Raw genomic sequence first — 21,617 nt, 5'->3', positions numbered from 1 at the left:
AGGACTATGCTGTGGCCCTCACCAACTGGCCATCTGGTCCATAGAGACTAAAGGACTATGCACTCTACGCTCCACACCGCATCAACGGGGTGGAGGGTAAAAGCACGTACGCACCTTTTAATATTTCAAATAGTGTAAACTCCAATTTGTATTTTGTTAATATCGTTTCCCACTTATCATGCGTTCCCAACGTTAAGTCTAAATTCCATTGTGGAAAACGGGTCCAGGTTGGTCAGCATGATAAAGAATCATATCTCAAGCCTACTCTATCTATTGAATGTCTGACTACGACCTAACTTTATAATAGTTATATGTAGCCAATACTTACCAGAGTCTGTCCGTCTGTCCTTCAAATCAACACATTTATCCTGCTTCTAATGTTGCCGAGAAATGTGCGCTACGGTTTCAACAGCTGGTGTATATAGGCGAAGACCACACCCTTACTTTCACTTTCATATGAGGAAATCACGTCCCTCCTGAAGTCTCTGGTGTACGGTAAAATAATGACGACAGAACCCTGTGAGATCTACTAACTAGTAATAATATGTCATTCCAGGTATTTATTCTCTAACTCTGTCCTTTATTGTTCACAAATACTTTATTTGTACTTCTCTCCATATAGTGTTTTCTGCTCTGTCGTCTCAAAATGGATCCTGTACAAATGAACAACTTTACTTTCTGTTTCACTCAGCCATCTCACAACCCTGATTGTAAAGTGTTTTATTGGTATCTTCCACTAGATGGCAGTAAACACCTGCTGTTACTAGACTTTACAACAGTAAGTGTTTGGTGTCTTGGTCCTGGTGAATACAGGGAAGTATCTCAGATGAGGAGTGCTGATCTAGGATCAGGTCCCCCTCTACATGTAATCTGATTCATTATGATCTAGGATCAGGTCCTCCTCTCCATGTAATCTGATTCATTATGATCTAGGATCAGGTCCTCCTCTCCATGTAATCTGATTCATTATGATCTAGGATCAGGTCCCCCCTCTCCATGTAATCTGATTCATTATGATCTAGGATCAGGTCCCCCTCTCCATGTAATCTGATTCATTGTGATCTAGGATCAGGTCCCCCTCTACATGTAATCTGATTCATTATGATCTAGGATCTCCCCTCTCCATGTAATCTGATTCATTATGATCTAGGATCAGGTCCCCCTCTCCATGTAATCTGATTCATTATGATCTAGGATCAGGTCCCCCTCTCCATGTAATCTGATTCATTATGATCTAGGATCAGTCCCCCTCTCCATGTAATCTGATTCATTATGATCTAGGATCAGCTCCCCCTCTCCATGTAATCTGATTCATTATGACCTAGGATCAGGTCTCCCTCTCCATGTAATCTGATTCATTATGATCTAGGATCAGGTCCCCCTCTCCATGTAATCTGATTCATTATGATCTAGGATCAGGTCCTCCTCTCCATGTAATCTGATTCATTATGATCTAGGATCAGGTCTCCCTCTCCATGTAATCTGATTCATTATGATCTAGGATGAGGTCCCTCTCCATGTAATCTGATTCATTATGATCTAAAAGGCTAAAAACTGATCCTAGATCATCTCTCCTACTCTTTATGAATACTGTCACAGGTGACTCCTCAAGATGAGGCTCATGATTTATTAGTTATATTCTTCAAGAATCAATTAGTATCATTCATTGAACTGCTTTGCCATGAACAGATCAGTGAGGTCTTAATTTAAAGGTTCTATATAGACCTTATGGTCATTTTAATGGGGTTGAACATCCATCCCATCAGATTGTGTAAAGGATTTTATGAGTTCAGAAAAATAGTGACTTGGAAGCATCTCTCTGACCTCACCCTGCTGAAACACACTCCAGTAAAGACCACATAGATACAGTTATATGTCTGTTTCTACCCACTTTTACAGCCAATGTTATGGACTGGTATCCATATGAATCAGTAGAATATACAGACTAGTTAACCACCTCCCAGTAGATGGACCCACACAGAACTTTATATATACAGACTAGTTAACCACCTCCCAGTAGATGGACCCACACAGAACTTTATATATACAGACTAGTTAACCACCTCCCAGTAGATGGACCCACACAGAACTTTATATATACAGACTAGTTAACCACCTCCCAGTAGATGGACCCACACAGAACTTTATATATACAGACTAGTTAAACACCTCCCAGTAGGTGGACCCACACAGAACTGTATATATACAGACTAGTTAACCACCTCCCAGTAGATGGACCCACACAGAACTTTATATATACAGACTAGTTAAACATCTCCCAGTAGATGGACCCACACAGAACTTTATATATACAGACTAGTTAAACACCTCCCAGTAGATGGACCCACTCAGAACTTTATATATACAGACTAGTTAAACACCTCCCAGTAGGTGGACCCACACAGAACTTTATATATACAGACTAGTTAAACACCTCCCAGTAGATGGACCCACACAGAACTGTATATATACAGACTAGTTAACCACCTCCCAGTAGATGGACCCACACAGAACTTTATATATACAGACTAGTTAACCACCTCCCAGTAGATGGACCCACACAGAACTTTATATATACAGACTAGTTAAACACCTCCCAGTAGGTGGACCCACACAGAACTGTATATATACAGACTAGTTAACCACCTCCCAGTAGATGGACCCACACAGAACTTTATATATACAGACTAGTTAAACATCTCCCAGTAGATGGACCCACACAGAACTTTATATATACAGACTAGTTAAACACCTCCCAGTAGATGGACCCACACAGAACTTTATATATACAGACTAGTTAAACACCTCCCAGTAGGTGGACCCACACAGAACTTTATATATACAGACTAGTTAAACACCTCCCAGTAGATGGACCCACACAGAACTGTATATATACAGACTAGTTTACCACCTCCCAGTAGATGGACCCACACAGAACTTTATATATACAGACTAGTTAACCACCTCCCAGTAGATGGACCCACTCAGAACTTTATATATACAGACTAGTTAACCACCTCCCGGTAGATGGACCCACTCAGAGAGAGCAGAGAGTGTGCGAGAGAAAGAGGGAGCAGAGAGAGAGAGAAGAGTGCAGGCTGAGAGAGCAGGGAGCATTAAAGAGAGGGAGAGCAGAGAGGGAGAGCAGAGAGAGAGAGAGGGAGAGCAGAGGGAGAGCAGGGAGAGCAGAGAGAGAGGGAGAGCAGGGAGAGCAGAGAGAGAGGGAGAGAGAGAGAGGGAGAGCAGAGAGAGGGAGAGAGAGAGAGAGGGAGAGCAGAGAGAGAGAGAGAGAGGGAGAGCAGAGAGAGAGAGGGAGAGCACAGAGAGAGAGAGAGCAGGCTGAGAGAGCAGAGAGAACAAAGGGCAGAGAGAGAGAGAGAGCGGACAGAGCAGAGGGAGAGAGTGCAGAGGGAGAGCAGAGAACAGAGCGAAGAGAGAGCAGAGAGAAGAGCAGGATCAGAGAGAGAGGGATCAGAGAGGGAGAGAGAGCAGAGAGAGACAGCAGAGAGTAGGCTGAGAGTGCAGAGAGAGAGAGAGCAGAGTGAGAGAGAGAGGAGAGAGAGCAAGCAGAGAGCAAAGAGTGAGAGGGCAGAGAGAGAGCAGAAAGTAAGCAGATAGAGAGCAGAGTAAGTGAGAGAGGAGAGAACAGAGAGAGCAGAGGGAGATAGCGAGCAGGCTGAGAGAGCAGAGAGAGAGCGGAGAGCAGAGAGAGCATAGAGAGAGAGGAGAGAGCAGAGGGAAAGAGGCCAGAGTGCAGAGAGCAGGCTGAGAAAGCAGAAGAGAGCAGAGAGGGCAGAGAAAGAGGGCAGAGAAAGAGGGCAGAGAAAGAGGGCAGAGAAAGAGGGCAGAGCAAAAGCAGAGCAGAGGAGGAAAAGAGAGAGAGAGAGAGAAGGGAGAGAGCAGAGGGAGTGAGAGCAGAGAACAGAGAGCAGAGGCAAAGAGAGCAGAGAACAGAGAGACAAGAGAGCAGAGAGAGCAGAGAACAGAAAGAGAGCAGCAGAGCAGAGCAGAGAGAGAACAGAGAGAGCAGAGAACAGAACAGAGAGAGCAGAGGGAGAGAGAGAGCAGAGAGCAGAGCAGCGAGAACAGAGGGATTGAGAGAGTAGAGAACAGAGAGCAGAGAGAGAGGGAGCAGAGAGCAGGCTGAGAAAGCAAAGAGAGTGAGAAAGAATAGAGCAAAGAGAGAGAGAGGACAGAGAGAGCAGAGAACAGAGAGCAGGCTGAGAGTGCAGATAGAGAGCGAGAGAGAGAAGAGGACAGAGAGAGCAGAGAGAAGAGGACAGAGAGCAGAGAGAGCAGAGAGAAGAGTGCAGCGAGAGCAGAGAAGAGAGTGCAGAGAGCAGCAAGAGGGGGGCAGAGAGAGCAGAGAGAGCAGAGAGAAGTCTGTTGCTATAGTGACCCTGCATCACAACACTACGTTGCTATAGTGATCCTGCATCACAACACTATGTTGCTATAGTGATCCTGCATCACAACACTGTTGCTATAGTGACCCTGCATCACAACATTGTTGCTATAGTGACCCTGCATCACAACATTGTTGCTATAGTGACCCTGCATCACAACATTGTTGCTATAGTGACCCTGCATCACAACATTGTTGCTATAGTGACCCTGCATCTCAACACTCTGTTGCTATAGTAACCCTGCAGTACAACACTCTGTTGCTATAGTAATCCTGCATTACAACACTCTGTTGCTATAGTAACCCTGCATCACAACACTCTATTGCTATAGTAACCCTGCATTACAACACTGTTGTACTAATTGTACAATTTGTTTAATTCTATTCCACATATTTAATTGTTTCGTATTTCATTTCATATTTGTTTCATGTTTCAACCAGTCGCAGGTTAACGTCAACCTGACAGAGGAAACGTAAAATCAATAACTAAACTGTTTTCACAATCAACATGCTTTTCTTGTTTCAAGTATGTTTTATTATGAAAAGTACAATATATCCTTGTATACTTGTACAACTATGGAGCGTATGTCCATATATAATTATACAATTTGTTTTTCAACATAAAAGACAACAAATTATCACATTGGAATTTTAACGGTGTTATTGGAAGAGGTCCTCACAACTATAGGAAGACGCACATGTGTGTGTTTGTCCAGTGTGTGTGTGTGTATCTGTTTGTCCTGTGTGTGTGTTTGTCCTGTGTGTGTGTTTGTCCTGTGTGTGTGTGTGTGTCCAGTGTGTGTGTGTGTACCCACTGTTTGTGTGTGTTTGTTTGTCGTGTGTGTGTGTGTGTATTTGTTTGTACAGTGTGTGTGTGTGTGTGTGTGTGTGTGTGTGTCCAGTGTGTGTGTGAGTCCAGTGTGTTCAAGTCCAGTGTGTGTGTGTGTCCAGCGTGTGTGTTTGTCCAGCATGCATCACTGACAGAGAGAATGTGTGTCCTGTGTGTGTGTGTGTGTGTCAAGTTATTATTTCAGGGACACTGAGGAGTCATAACAAACCCTAATAACTGGATAGAGGGGCTCAGTGAATGTGGGGGTGAATGTGATCAGGTGGGACAGTGTGTCAGAGGAGGCTCTATAGAAGGACAGAGTGCCGGTTGGCCAGTCCAGATACACTCCTACTCTGTGGGGGCTGGAGGAGGGGACGTCTATGGTAGTGAGATTATTATTGTGACAGGCTCTGTATCTGTTGTCAGAGCAGAACAGACTCCAGGACTTGTCATTGTGTCCAAGCCAACAGTCATCACCCCCTCCTCTCCTGTTGATTCCTTTATATGTCACTCCTATAACAGCCCCCCACTCCACTCTACCTCCCAGTAACAGCGCCCAGTCAGACCCTCTCTACACAGCACCTGTCCCCAGACCTCAAATCTCTCTGGGTGATCAGGATACGGCTGCTCCTCTCTCCTCCATGTCACCTTTCTGTTCTCCTCAGACAGAGAGAGGCGTCTGTTTACTGTGTTTGGGTCCAGTGTGAGATCACAGACATCTGATGGATGAAACCAGACACAATATTAGAAATCATCATCATTCACATTAGAATGTTAACTCACTTTTCACTAAATCATTTAATGTAGATGTTTCTAGGTATCAAAAGGAGAAGTTAAGGTAACTTGAGACTGTTGAATGATCATATGTTATACTGTATGGTAATATAAAACACACTTATTCCCATTAATTACACACACACACACACACACACACACATTTCTTAAGTAACACGAACACGCCTTACACACACATTAATTACAAACACACACACAACTGTATGCATGAACCCAAACAAACACTTTTAAAATAACACATACACCGTTATACATGAACACAAATATGGTAGACGCCACACACACACATTTACATTTACAACACGCCACACAGACACACATTGTCAAAGCAACTCTTTGTAAACTTTGGTGTCCCTGATTTCTGCTTCTGTAGAGCTGATATTTAATATGACCAAGTAAGTAATGATGGTGGTCTTTGACTTTGACTTAACTTGAATTAAGACTTATTCTTAGTCATATTCTTCACAGCAGTCAACACTCACATTTTCTAAGTCCAGGTTTCATTCTGTTCTCTCCACCATGTTCCACACTGTAGCAGTAAGCAGAAGAACAGACAGTCATTGAGGTATACACCTGAACTCACACACACACACACACACACACACACACACACACACTGGAGACAATCACACACTGGACACACACAGACAAACTGGACTCACACACACACACACACATAGCATATATCATGCAAATGTTTGTGTGTGTGTGTGTCCAGTTTGAGTCAGTTTGTCTGTGTGTCCAGTGTGTGATTGTGTCCAGTCTGTGTGTGTGTCCAGTGTGTGTTTGTGTGTGTCTGAGTGTTTGTGTGTGTGCCCTGTGTGTGAGTGTCCAGAGTGTGTGTCATTAAGTGAATTACGCACACACATTGGAAACACACACTGAACTCACACACACCAAACTCACTGAACACGGAACTCACAAATACACATAGGACACACACACAGGACACACACACATACCAGACACACACGCACACACTGGAGACACACATACTAGACAGACTGGACACACACTTAACCAGCCTGATAAGTCCAACATGTCTGATATGAACATTGACATAAACCCTCTACATACTTGAGTTTCTCCAGTCTGCAGTGTGGATCCTCCAGTCCAGCAGAGAGCAGTCTGACTCCTGAGTCTCCTGGGTGATTGTAGCTCAGGTCCAGCTCTCTCAGGTGTGAGGGGTTTGACCTCAGAGCTGAGACCAGAGAAGCACAGCCTTCCTCTGTGACTAGACAGCCTGACAGCCTGCAAAGAGTCAAATCATATTAAAATCACACTGCTATTCTTTGGTGGTGAAAATAGTGGCAGTATATTTTTTCAATATATTCAGATATATCAGTGTCCTGAAACCTGCCATATCTATTCATAAATTAATGTATCATTATTATAAATGACAAATGATCAAAGTATTGCCTGCAGATGTCACGCCCTGACCTTAGTTAACTTTGTTTTCTTTATTATTTTAGTTAGGTCAGCGTGTGACGAGGGCTTGTTTAGTTTTTGTACATCTATGGGGTTTGTCTAGTCAAGGTGTTTGTATGTCTAAGGTTGCCTGGATTGGTTCTCAATCAGAGGCAGCTGTTTATCGTTGTCTCTGATTGGGAACCATATTTGGTTCCAAATGGTTTATTTGTGGGTTGTTATTCTATGTTTAGTTGCCTGTTCTGACATATTGCTTCATGGTTCATTTTGTTAGTTTTTTTTTCTTCCTGTAAATAAAGAAGAATGTTACAACGACTGTGACATCAGATAGAAACATCTATAGAATGTTACAACGACTGTGACAGCAGATAGAAACATCTATAGTACAAATACAGTATTATAGTAGACTGACCAGACCAGTTTATAAAGCAGTATCAGTCAAAAGACAGACAGTGAGGAATCAGATTTAGATTGTATTGAGTATACAGTCCACACCATATCTATTTAGACAGTGAAGTATCAGATTTAGATTGTATTGAGTATACAGTCCACACCATATCTATTTAGACAGTGAGGAATCAGATTTAGATTGTATTGAGTAAACAGTCCACACCATATCTATTTAGACAGTGAGGAATCAGATCTAGATTGTATTGAGGAAACAGTCCACACATATCTTTTTAGACAGTGAGGTATCAGATTTAGATTGTATTGAGTAAACAGTCCACACCATATCTATTTAGACAGTGAGGTATCAGATTTAGATTGTATTGAGTATACAGTCCACACCATATCTATTTAGACAGTGAGGAATCAGATATAGATTGTATTGAGTATAAGGTCCACACCATATCTATTTTGACAGTGAAGCTAACATTTTAAATTTGGCTCTGTACTCCAACATTTTGGATTTCAGATCAAATGTTTCATATGAGGTGACAGTATATAATGTCACCTTTTATTTGAGGGTATATTAATACATATCTGGTTCAACGTTGAGAAACATTAAAGCCCTTTATGTATCTAGTCCTCCAGTGTGTGTTTGTCCAGTGTGTGTTTGTGTTTGTGTGACTACTCCTGGCTAGCGTTTCCATCCACTTAGCTTGAAGCTAGCCCGGCCAGAGCTCCTGTGCTACCACTGAAGCATACTCCTAGGCTACAATATCCGGACCCATGACCGGTCTATCGATGTCACCGCATGAAGAGGCATAACAGACTTAACCCCATCGCGACGTCCCCCAAAGGCTAACTTTCTAACTTTCTAGCCCTTGCTATCTGCTTGCTTGCTAATTCGGCCTGCTAACTGCTAGCTTGTTTAGCCCCGGGCCTGCTAACTGCTAGCTTGTTTAGCCCCGGTCTGCTAACTGCTAGCTTGTTTAGCCCCAGCCTGCTAACTGATAGCTTGTTTAGCCCCGGTCGGCTAACTGCTAGCTTGTTTAGCCACGGCCTACTAACTGTTAGCTTGTTAGCACAAGCTTGCAAACTGTCTGAATCGCCGCGTCCCCAGCCAGCCCAACCACTCACTGGACCCATATTTACTTTCAATCGATTTCGATTTTTGATTTGATTATACCTTCCGGTAACCTGCCTCACCCAATGTGATACGGAATCGCTATTATTTTTTTAATTTTTAGAACACATTCAAGAACTTTCAGAAGCTAACCAGCTCACTGCTTCAAGAGGGCCACCACTGTTCCTGTTCCCAAGAAAGCTAAGGTAACTGAGCTAAACGACTACCGACTACCGCCCCATAACACTCACTTCCGTCATCATGAAGTGCTTTGAGAGACTTGTCAAAGACCATATCACCTCCACCCTACCTGACACCCTAGACAAACTCCAATTTGCTTACCGCCCAAATAGGTCCACAGACGATGCAATCTCAACCACACTGCACACTGCCCTAACCCATCTGGACAAGAGGAATACCTATGTGAGAATGTTGTTCATCGACTAAAGCTCGGCATTTAACACCATAGTTCCCTCCAAGCTCGTCATCAAGCTCGAGACCCTGGGTCTCGACCCCGCCCTGTGCAACTGGGTACTGGACTTCCTGACGGGCCGCCCCCAGGTGGTGAGGGTAGGCAACATCTCCACCCCGCTGATCCTCAACACTGGGGCCCCACAAGGGTGCGTTCTGAGCCCTCTCCTGTACTCCCTGTTCACCCACGACTGCGTGGCCACGCACGCATCCAACTCAATCATCAAGTTTGCGGATGACACAACAGTGGTAGGCTTGATTACCAACAACGACGAGACGGCCTACAGGGAGGAGGTGAGGGCCCTCGGAGTGTGGTGTCAGGAAAATAACCTCACACTCAACGTCAACAAAACTAAAGAGATGGTTGTGGACTTCAGGAAACAGCAGAGGGAACACCCCCTATCCACATCGATGGAACAGTAGTGGAGAGGGTAGTAAGTTTTAAGTTCCTCGGCATACACATCACAGACAACCTGAATTGGTCCACTCACACAGACAGCATCGTGAAGAAGGCGCAGCAGTGCCTCTTCAACCTCAGGAGGCTGAAGAAATTTGGCTTGTCACCAAAAGCACTCACAAACTTCTACAGAGGCACAATCGAGAGCATCCTGGCGGACTGTATCACCGCCTGGTACGCCAACTGCTCCGCCCACAACCGTAAGGCTCTCCAGAGGGTAGTGAGGTCTGCACAACGCATCACCGGGGGCAATCTACCTGCCCTCCAGGACACCTACACCACCCGATGTTACAGGAAGGCCATAAAGATCATCAAGGACAACAACCACCCGAGCCACTGCCTGTTCACCCCGCTATAATCCAGAAGGCGAGGTCAGTACAGGTGCATCAAAGCTGGGACCGAGAAACTGAAAAACAGCTTCTATCTCAAGGCCATCAGACTGTTAAACAGCAACCACTAACATTGAGTGGCTGCTGCCAACACACTGACTCAACTCCAGCCACTTTAATAATGGGAATTGATGGGAAATTATGTAAAATATATCACTAGCCACTTTAAACAATGCTACCTAATATAATGTTTACATACCCTACATTATTCATCTCATATGTATACGTATACACTGTACTCTATATCATCTACTGCATCCTTGTGTAATACATGTATCACTAGCCACTAACTATGCCACTTTGTTTACATACTCATCTCATATGTATATACTGTACTCGATACCATCTACAGTATCTTGCCTATGCTGCTCTGTACCATCACTCATTCATATATCTTTATGTACATATTCTTTATCCCCTTAGACTGTGTATAAGACAGTAGTTTGGAATTGTTAGTTAGATTACTTGTTGGTTATTACTGCATTGTCAGAACTAGAAGCACAAGCATTTCGCTACATTCGCATTAACATCTGCTAACCATGTGTGTGTGACAAATAAAATTAGATTAGATTTTTGATTTGATAACTAGCTATAAGTTATTTAGTCATTCTGCACAGCCAGACAGTATTTTTTTTTTTGCCTGGATAATACTCGCCAGTCTCGCTTCCCTGTCCCATCCACCGCTGCCCCCTGGACACTGTGATCACTTGGCTACATAGCTGATGCATGCTGGATTGTCCATTAATCACGGTACTCCATTCTGTTTGTTTCTGTTTTATCTGACGGCCCCAGCCGCACTCAGGCTCTGTGTGTAGTTAATACGACCCTCTCTGCCAAGTCAACGCTATTTTACCTGCTGTTGTTGTGCTAGCTGATTAGCTGTTGTCTCACGTACTGTTTTAGCTACTGTTTTAGCTAGCTCTCCCATTCAACACCTGTAATTACTGTATGCCTCGCTGTATGTCTCTCTCAAATGTCAATGTGACTTGTATACTGTTGTTCAGGTTAGTTATCATTGTTTTAGTTTACAATGGAGCCCCTAGTTCCACTCTTCATACCTCTGATACCTCCTTTGTCCCACCTCCCACACATGCGGTGACCTCACCCATTACAACCAGCACGTCCAGAGATACAACCTCTCTTATCATCACGCAGTGCCTGGGCTTACCTCCGCTGTACCCGCACCCCACCATACCCCTGTCTGCGCATTATGCCCTGAATATATTCTACCATGCCCGAAATCTGCTCCTTTTATTCTTTGTCCCCAACGCTCTAGGCGACCAGTTTTGATAGCCTTTAGCGGCACCCTCATACTACTCCTCCTCTGTTCCGCGGGTGATGTGGAGGTAAACCCAGGCCCTGCATGTCCCCAGGCACCCTCATTTGTTGACTTCTGTGATCGAAAAAGCCTTGGTTTCATGCATGTCAACGTCAGAAGCCTCCTCCCTAAGTTTGTTTTACTCACTGCTTTAGCACACTCTGCTAACCCTGATGTCCTTGCCGTGTCTGAATCCTGGCTCAGGAAGGCCACCAAAAATTCTGAGATTTCCATACCCAACTATAACATTTTCCGTCAAGATAGAACTGCCAAAGGGGAGGAGTTGCAGTCTACTGCAGAGATAGCCTGCAAAGTAATGTCATACTTTCCAGCTCCATACCCAAACAGTTCAAACTACTAATTTTAAAAATGACTCTCCAGAAATAAGTCTCTCACTGTTGCCGCCTGCTACCGACCCCCCCTCAGCTCCCAGCTGTGCCCTGGACACCATTTGTGAATTGATCGCCCCCCATATAGTTTCAGAGTTTGTTCTGTTAGGTGACCTAAACAGGGATATGCTTAACACCCCGGCAGTCCTACAATCTAAGCTAGATGCCCTCAATCTCACACAAATCATCAAGGAACCCACCAGGTACAACCCTAAATCTGTAAACAAGGGCACCCTCATAGACGTCATCCTGACCAACTGGCCCTCCAAATACACCTCTGCTGTCTTCAACCAGGATCTCAGCAATCACTGCCTCGTTGCCTGTATCCGCTGCGGATCCGCAGTCAAACGACCACCCCTCATCACTGTCAAATGCTCCCTAAAACATTTCTGTGAGCAGGCCTTTCTAATCCACCTGGCCCGGGTATCCTGGAAGGATATTGACCTCATCCCGTCAGTTGAGGATGCCTGGTCAATCTTTAAAAGTAACTTCCTCACCATTTTAGATAAGCATGCTCCGTTCAAAAAATGCAGAACTAAGAACAGATATAGCCCTTGGTTCACTCCAGACCTGACTGCCCTTGACCAGTACAAAAACATCCTGTGGCAGACTACAATAGCATTGAATAGTCCCCGCTGTAACGGCGTTCTTCGTTTGTCGAAAGAGAGTCAGACTGAAATGCAGCGTGTTGGTTACTCATGTTTTTTAATGAAACAAATGACGATTACATGAAAATACTGAGACAAATACAAAACAACAAAACGGAACGTGAAACCTAAGTACAGCCTATCTGGTGAAACTACACAGAGACAGGAACAATCACCCACGAAATACACAGTGAAACCCAGGCTACCTAAATACGGTTCCCTATCAGAGACAACAAGAATCACCTGACTGATTGAGAACCGCCTCAGGCAGCCAAACCTAAACTAAACACACCCCTAATCAACCACAATCCCAATGCCTACAAAAACCCCAATACGACAACACAATAACATAAACCCATGTCACACCCTGACCTGACCAACTAATTAACTAAAACACAAAATACTAAGACCAAGGCGTGACACCCGCGATATGCAACTGTTCAGGGAAGTCAGGAACAAATACACGCAGTCAGTCAGGAAAGCAAAGGCCAGCTTCTTCAGGCAGAAATTTGCATCCTGTAGCTCTAACTCCAAAAATTTCTGGGACACTGTGAAGTCCATGGAGAACAAGAGCCCCTCCTCCCAGCTGCCCACTGCACTGAGGCTAGGTAACACGGTCACCACTGATAAATCAATTATTATCGAAAACTTCAACAAGCATTTCTCAACGGCTGGCCATGCCTTCCTCCTGGCTACTCCAACCTCGGCCAACAGCTCCACCCCCCACCCCCTGAGCTACTCGCCAAAGCCTCTCCAGGTTCTCCTTTACCCAAATCCAGATAGCAGATGTTCTGACAGAGCTGCAAAACCTGGACCAGTACAAATCAGCTGGGCTTGACAATCTGGACCCTCTATTTCTGAAACTATCCGCCGCCATTGTCACAACCCCTATTACCAGCCTGTTCAACCTCTTTCGTATATCTGAGATCCCCAAGGATTGGAAAGCTGCCGCAGTCATCCCCCTCTTCAAAGGGGGAGACACCCTGGACACAAACTGTTACAGACCTATATCCATCCTGCCCTGCCTATCTAAGGTCTTCGAAAGCCAAGTCAACAAACAGGTCACTGACCATCTCGAATCCCACCGTACCTTCTCCGCTGTGCAGTCTGGTTTCCGAGCCGGTCACGGGTGCACCTCAGCCACGCTCAAGGTACTAAACAATATCATAACTGCCATCGATAAAAGACAGAACTGTGCAGCCGGTCTTCATCGACCTTGCCAAGGCTTTCGACTCTGTCAATCACCATATTATTATCAGCAGACTCAGTAGCCTCGGTTTTTCTGATGACTGCCTTGCCTGGTTCACCAACTACTTTGCAGACAGAGTTCAGTGTGTCAAATTGGAGGGTGTAGTGGCTTCCTTTCGTCTTTACCATAGCCACTGCCCAAGCCTGAAGCGGGGTTGTTTGGTACGCAAACAGTGCACACTCAAGGTTTCCAAACGGCCAAACATTCAATGACATCCAGGGATATGGTGCAACACAAATGTTTATTCTTCTTATATCTAACAAATAAATGATTCTCCAATCAACTTAATGCATAGAATACTTGATATGGAAAATACATATTATGACCTGTCTGTATGGTCAAAAAACTATACCGCTCCCGCGTCTAGCAAGGACTCCCTCTCCCGAAGGCCCAACTTCCTGCCTTTATCCTAACACACTTACCACAAACACAAACAACAAATGAATATATCTCAATCAGGTAAATATAAATCATAAAAGGTACGTACCTAATATTTCATAATTTACATTAATATTTAATATATTTACACAAATGTACATGGAGCTCCGTATGTTCAGTCTTTTATACAAATATGTCCAAATCGGCTCTAACAGAGAGCATGCTGGGCATACAGACAGGTCATAATATGTATTTTCCATATTCCATATCTATTTTCCAGAGCTAGTAGAGCTGCTCGTTCTGCCTCAGCTTTTAGGCGTGCGGAGGACACTGAGGAAGCAGTCTTACTTTGTTTTTCTTGATGTTTTTGACACATTGGAAATGCTGTCGTGTGGCTCAATGAGCGTTTGTGGCTCGATTTCAGCTTTTTTCCATATTTCCACCTCTTTCAGGAAATGTTCATAAGTTCTCATTCCGAGTTGATAATAGTTAATGCTCTCCTGTTTGTATTCCTCCTCTGACCAGCTCTAGCACAGAATCATGAGCATTCTTAACATCATTGAGAACAGCATGAAATGCTTCAAGACTCTCATCCACAGTTTCAATGTTTCCTCCATCAACAAGGACTTTTATTTCATTCATTTTGCGTGTACACACTCCAAGTTTGACTCTCCGGGCTGCATAGAGTGAATTTAGATGCTCCTCTGCCCTCTCCAGTGGAGTCTTATTTGGGATCTCATCCTCCATCATTCACTTTTAGTTCACTCAATTTACAATGACACAGTTGTTGGATTTTGATTGTTAATTGTTTACTCCATGTGTAACTCTGTGTTGTCTGTTCACACTGCTATGCTTTATCTTGGCCAGGTCGCAGTTGCAAATGAGAACTTGTTCTCAACTAGTCTACCTGGTTAAATAAAGGTGTTCTCAACTAGTCTACCTGGTTAAATAAAGGTGTTCTCAACTAGTCTACCTGGTTAAATAAAGGTGTTCTCAACTAGTCTACCTGGTTAAATAAAGGTGTTCTCAACTAGCCTACCTGGTTAAATAAAGGTGTTCTCAACTAGTCTACCTGGTTAAATAAAGGTGTTCTCAACTAGTCTACCTGGTTAAATAAAGGTGTTCTCAACTAGTCTACCTGGTTAAATAAAGGTGTTCTCAACTAGTCTACCATTGTTAAATAAAGGTGTTCTCAACTAGCCTACCTGGTTAAATAAAGGTGTTCTCAACTAGTCTACCTGGTTAAATAAAGGTGTTCTCAACTAGTCTACCTGGTTAAATAAAGGTGTTCTCAACTAGTCTACCTGGTTAAATAAAGGTGTTCTCAACTAGTCTACCTGGTTAAATAAAGGTGTTCTCAACTAGTCTACCTGGTTAAATAAAGGTGTTCTCAACTAGTCTACCTGGTTAAATAAAGGTGTTCTCAACTAGCCTACCTGGTTAAATAAAGGTGTTCTCAACTAGTCTACCTGGTTAAATAAAGGTGTTCTCAACTAGTCTACCTGGTTAAATAAAGGTGTTCTCAACTAGTCTACCTGGTTAAATAAAGGTGTTCTCAACTAGTCTACCTGGTTAAATAAAGGTGTTCTCAACTAGTCTACCTGGTTAAATAAAGGTGTTCTCAACTAGCCTACCTGGTTAAATAAAGGTGTTCTCAACTAGTCTACCTGGTTAAATAAAGGTGTTCTCAACTAGTCTACCTGGTTAAATAAAGGTGTTCTCAACTAGCCTACCTGGTTAAATAAAGGTGTTCTCAACTAGTCTACCTGGTTAAATAAAGGTGTTCTCAACTAGCCTACCTGGTTAAATAAAGGTGTTCTCAACTAGTCTACCTGGTTAAATAAAGGTGTTCTCAACTAGTCTACCTGGTTAAATAAAGGTGTTCTCAACTAGTCTACCTGGTTAAATAAAGGTGTTCTCAACTAGTCTACCTGGTTCAATAAAGGTGTTCTCAACTAGCCTACCTGGTTCAATAAAGGTGTTCTCAACTAGTCTACCTGGTTAAATAAAGGTGAAAAAACATTTTTTTGAAGAAGTCATAAGTATTCATAAGCACTCTGACACTTAAAGTAAATGAAATTAGTCAAAAGTATATTTGGTCCCATATTCCTTGAACACAATGACTACATCAAGCCCATGACTGAGAAAGATCATGAATGAATCATGAATAATAATGAGTGAGAAAGTTACAGAGGCCACAACAAAGCATGCTAACCTCTCACCATTACCAATAACAGAGACTACAACAAAACATGCTAACCTCTCACCATTACCAATAACAGAGACTACAACAAAACATGCTAACCTCTCACCATTACCAATAACAGAGACTACAACAAAACATGCTAACCTCTCACCATTACCAATAACAGAGGCTACAACAAAACATGCTAACCTCTCACCATTACCAATAACAGAGGCCACAACAAAACATGCTAACCTCTCACCATTACCAATAACAGAGGCCACAACAAAACATACTAACCTCTCACCGTTACCAATAACAGAGGCTACAACAAAGCATGCTAACCTCTCACCATTACCAATAACAGAGGCTACAACAAAACATGCTAACCTCTCACCATTACCAATAACAGAATCTACAACAAAACATGCTAACCTCTCACCGTTACCAATAACAGAGGCTACAACAAAACATACTAACCTCTCACCATTACCAATATATGTGAATATGTCCAAATAATTAAGACCTCTTCAAATGGTAGACTACTAGAGAACTACAGGGCCTTGCAGAGGTATTCATCTCCTTTGGCGGTGTTCCTATTTGGTTGCATTACAACATGTCATTTAAGTAGATCATATTTGGATTTCATGTAATGGACAAACACAAAATAGTCCGAATTGGTCAAGAGAAATAAAATAAAAATAACTTCTTTAAAAAAATACAATTAAAAACAGAAAAGTGGTATGTGCATATGTATTCACCCCCTTTGCTATGAAGCCCCTAAATAAGATCTGGTGCAACCAATTACCTTCAGAAGTCAGATAATTAGTTAAATAAAGTCCACCTGTGTGCAATCTAAGTGTGACATGATCTGTCACATGATCTCAGTATATATACACCTGTTCTGAAAGGCCCCAGAGTCTACAACACCACCAAGCAAGCGGCACCATGAAGACCACAGAGCTCTCCAAACAGGTCAGGGACAGAGTTGTGGAGAAGTTCAGATCAGGGTTGGGTTATAAAAAAATATCTGACATTTTGAAAATCCCACGGAGCACCATTAAATCCATTATTAAAAAATGGAAAGAATTTGGCACCACAACAAACCTGCCAAGAGAGGGCCGCCCACCAAAACTCTCTGACCAGGCAAGGAGGGCATTAATCAGATTGGCAACAAAGAGACCAAAGATAACCCTGAAGGAGCTGCAAAGCTCCACAGCGGAGATTGGACTATCTGTCCACAGGACCACTTTAAGCCGTACACTCCACAGAGCTGGGCTTTACGGAAGTGTGGCCCAAAAAAATACATTGCTTTAAAGAAAAAAATAAGCAAACACGTTTGGCGTTTGCCAAAAGGCATGGGTGAGACTCTCTAAACATATGGAAGAAAGTACTCTGGTCAGATGAGACTAAAATTGAAAATGCTATGTCTGGCGCAAACCCAACACCTCTCATCACCCCGATAACACCTTCCCCACAGTGAAGCATGGTGGTGGCAGCATCATGCTGTGGGGATGTTTTTCATCGGCAGGGACTGGGAAACTGGTTCGAATTGAAGGAATGATGGATGGCACTAAATACAGGGAAATTCTTGAGGGAAACCTGTTTCAGTCTTCCAGAGATTTTGAGACTGCTAAAGCAACACTTGCTGTACACCAGCGGAACCCATCCAACTTGAAGGAGCTGGAGCAGTTTTGCCTTGAAAAATGGTCAAACATCCCAGTGGCTAAATGTGCCAAGCTTATAGAGACATACCCCAAGAGACTTGCAGCTGTAATTGCTGCAAAAGGTGGATCTACAAAGTATTGACATTGGGGGGGTGAATAGTTAGTGGATGAACACACAAGTTATTTTCTTTTGTACATATTGGGTTGTTTAACAACAAAACATATTTTGCATCTTCAAAGTGGTAGGCATGTTGTGTAAATCAACTGATACAAACCCCCAAAACATGTATTTTAAATACAGGTTTTTAGGCAGAAAAATAGGAAAAATACCAAGGGGCGTGAAAACCTTTGCAAGCCACTGTACAAACATAAAATGATTTAACAAACATAAATATGTATGTGAAATGTGACATTCTGTACTGTCATCTAATACGAAACATTCTGTCTCAAATCCAAAATGCTGGAGCAGAGCACCACATGTAAAACTGTAAGCTTCACTGTCCAAACACATATGGTGTGGACTATGTGTGTCTGGTAAACACATGTGGATCTGGTGAACAGTTATCACTTGTTGACCAACTACATGAATACTGACCACAGAGTCTCCAGTTTACAGTGGGGATTCCCCAGTCCAGCAGAGAGCAGCTTCACTCCTGAATCCTTCAGGTCATTGTTACTCAGGTCCAGCTCTCTCAGGTGTGAGGGGTTTGACCTCAGAGCTGAGACCAGAGAAGCACAGCCTTCCTCTGTGACTCCACAGCCTGACAGCCTGACAAAGAGAACATCATGACTTCACAAACACACTGTTAATTTAACACCAGTAGTGTAGAAGGACAATGGAATATGCATTTAGTTAATTCTCCCAAACAACATATATATTCATCTTCCGTCTCCTAGAACTGTTTGGTCATATTTGTCACGGTTCATGAATCCACTGCCTCCGTCTCTCTTTCTCGCTCTCTCTCTCTCTCTCTCTCTCTCTCTCTCTCCAGTGTTTGTGTGGGCGTGGTTTCCCAATCTCGGCCTGATTGTCTGCGCCAGCTGGAACCACTTATCTTCCCTTTATATGTTCTGTTACCAGTGTTTCTTGTTGTCAGATCGTTGTTTCTTCTCTGAGGTTGTGTCGTGTGTCCGTGCTCTTCTCTTGTGTGGATTATCTGCTGTGCTCCTTCCTACTCATCTGGACACACTCCCTGGTTTTCTCAGCACGTTATGATCGGAAGATGCGCCCGAGTTCCTGGGTCGGATTCCTTCTGAGTACAGTCTGTCTGTCATGTTGCTGCTGTGAACTACATTCATTAAAACCATCGTTGCTTGCATCTTGCATCCGCCTCTGTGTTGTAACAGAACGATCTGACCAGACCATGGATGCAGCGAGTTCAACGAGTCTGACCGAATTCCTTTCCCGCAGTATCACGAGAATGGATCAACAAGAGGAGAACATCTCCAGCACAGGTCGGGCAGTACAAGCCCTTTCGACGCAGGTATCCCAGCTGACCCAACAATTGCAACATCTGAGGGGTTCCGCTGCGCCACCTACACCGGCAGTTCAACCCGCCCCGCCAGAGCCGGATTCCCAGCTAGAGCCACGGCTACCGACACCAGAGGGTTATTCAGGTGATCCTGACTATTGCAGAGCCTTTCTTACGAGATGTTCCATGCATTTCTCGTTGCAGCCACGGACCTTCAACCGTGAACAGTCTAAGGTAGCATTCGTACTCACACTGCTATCAGGCAAAGCGTCTCTCTGGGGAACGGCGGTGTGGGCGAACCAGGACCTATGCTGCACCTCTTTCCAGACACTCTCCGAGGAGATGAGAAGGGTCTTCGATCGGGCCGTGGCGGGTAGGGAGACGGCCAGACTACTCGCTGACCTTCGCCAAGGAGACCATTCAGTATCGGAATACTCCATTCAATTCCGCACTCTGGCCGCTGAGTGTCAGTGGAACGAGGAGGCGCAGTGGGACATGTTCCTGCATGGGCTGGAGGACCGGATCCAGAAGGAGATTTATGTTCTGGACCTTCCCAGGAGTTTAAATGGACTAGTGGAACTAGCCCTGAGTGTCGACGCTCGTCTGAGTCGTATTGGCCGCCGAGCATGCCCTAACAGACCGTATAACGACACGGAGGGCTGGCATGCCAGCGTCGGGAACACGGCCAGTTCAGCCTCCGCTCACGAACCCATGCAGCTGGGGAGAGCTCGCCTCTCCCGGGAAGAGAGGGAGAGGCGGAGATCCCAAGGACTCTGTCTCTACTGTGGTAGAGCGGGCCACTTTATCCACTCCTGCCCGGTAAAAGATCAGGCCCGGTAGTAAACATGAGGCTACTATCGGGTGGTGTCACCACAGAGAAGACCTCATCATCTACTCTCCTCCCGGTAAGACTAAGATGGGCCACCCACACGCACGACACCCAAGCCTTACTGGACTCAGGAGCAGAGGGTAATTTCATGGACTTCAAGCTCGCTCACAAACTCCAGATCCCTATCACCTCACTCACGCACAAGATATCCGTCAACGCTCTCAATGGTCAAGAACTCCCCAACATTTCTCACACCACTGAACCTATCACACTCATCACTTCTGGCAATCACACTGAGACACTATCATTCCTACTCATGGACTCACCCCTTGCACCATTAGTTCTCGGCCACCCTTGGCTCACCCAACACAACCCCAGAGTTGACTGGGGTCATAACTCTATATCCATGTGGAGTAACAAGTGTCTTGAGTCCTGTTTAGTGTCTGCTTGTTCGTCTGTGTCTGATTCTGTGTTTCTAGAGGAGGCAGTGGATTTGTCTAACGTGCCCGTTGAATACCTCGACCTGAAGGAGGTGTTCAGTAAGTCCCGTGCTGCTTCCCTTCCTCCGCATCGTCCCTATGACTGTGCAATAGAATTATTGCCAGGTGAGTCTCCGCCTAAAGGCAAGTTATATTCACTTTCTGTTCCTGAGAGGGAGGCTATGGAGAGATACATCTCTGGTTCTCTGGCATCTAAATTCATTCGTCCTTCCTCTTCTCCAGCGGGGGCGGGGTTCTTCTTTGTGGGGAAGAAGGACGGATCTCTGCGTCCTTGCATTGATTACCGTGGGTTGAATAACATCACAGTGAAGAATACCTATCCCTTACCGTTGATGTCCTCCGCCTTTGAAAGGTTACAGGGAGCATCCGTGTTCACTAAGTTGGATTTACGTAATGCATATCATTTGGTTCGCATAAGGGAGGGGGACGAATGGAAGACCGCGTTTAACACCCCCAGAGGGCACTTCGAATATTTGGTCATGCCTTTTGGGCTATCCAACTCCCCAGCGGTTTTCCAGGCACTCGTCAATGACGTGCTGAGAGATATGATTGATCAGTTCATATATGTTTACCTGGATGACATACTGATTTTTTTTCTTCTTCTCTCCAGGAACACGCTCAACACGTCAGACGAGTGCTTCAAGGTTGTTGGAGAATGGACTTTTTGTCAAGGCGGAGAAATGCATTTTTCATGCACAA

General features: G+C 44.2%; 1 long non-coding RNA gene across 1 annotated transcript; it reads right to left on the bottom strand.

Annotated features, from left to right (window-relative positions):
- Positions 1-4,917: 4,917 nt before the first annotated feature.
- LOC135530802 (uncharacterized) lies at positions 4,918-20,965 on the bottom strand. The gene is made up of 4 exons (XR_010453901.1): positions 18,713-20,965; positions 7,107-7,280; positions 6,512-6,558; positions 4,918-5,953 (listed from the first exon to the last, which is right to left on the bottom strand). It is a non-coding gene; the product is annotated as an uncharacterized LOC135530802 (long non-coding RNA).
- Positions 20,966-21,617: the final 652 nt, after the last annotated feature.

The sequence above is a fragment of the Oncorhynchus masou genome, unplaced genomic scaffold, assembly GCF_036934945.1.
Source record: "Oncorhynchus masou masou isolate Uvic2021 unplaced genomic scaffold, UVic_Omas_1.1 unplaced_scaffold_1425, whole genome shotgun sequence".
NCBI lineage: Eukaryota > Metazoa > Chordata > Actinopteri > Salmoniformes > Salmonidae > Oncorhynchus > Oncorhynchus masou.
Note: the sequence above shows the minus strand (reverse complement) of the source record. Positions and strands in the feature narration are given on the sequence as shown.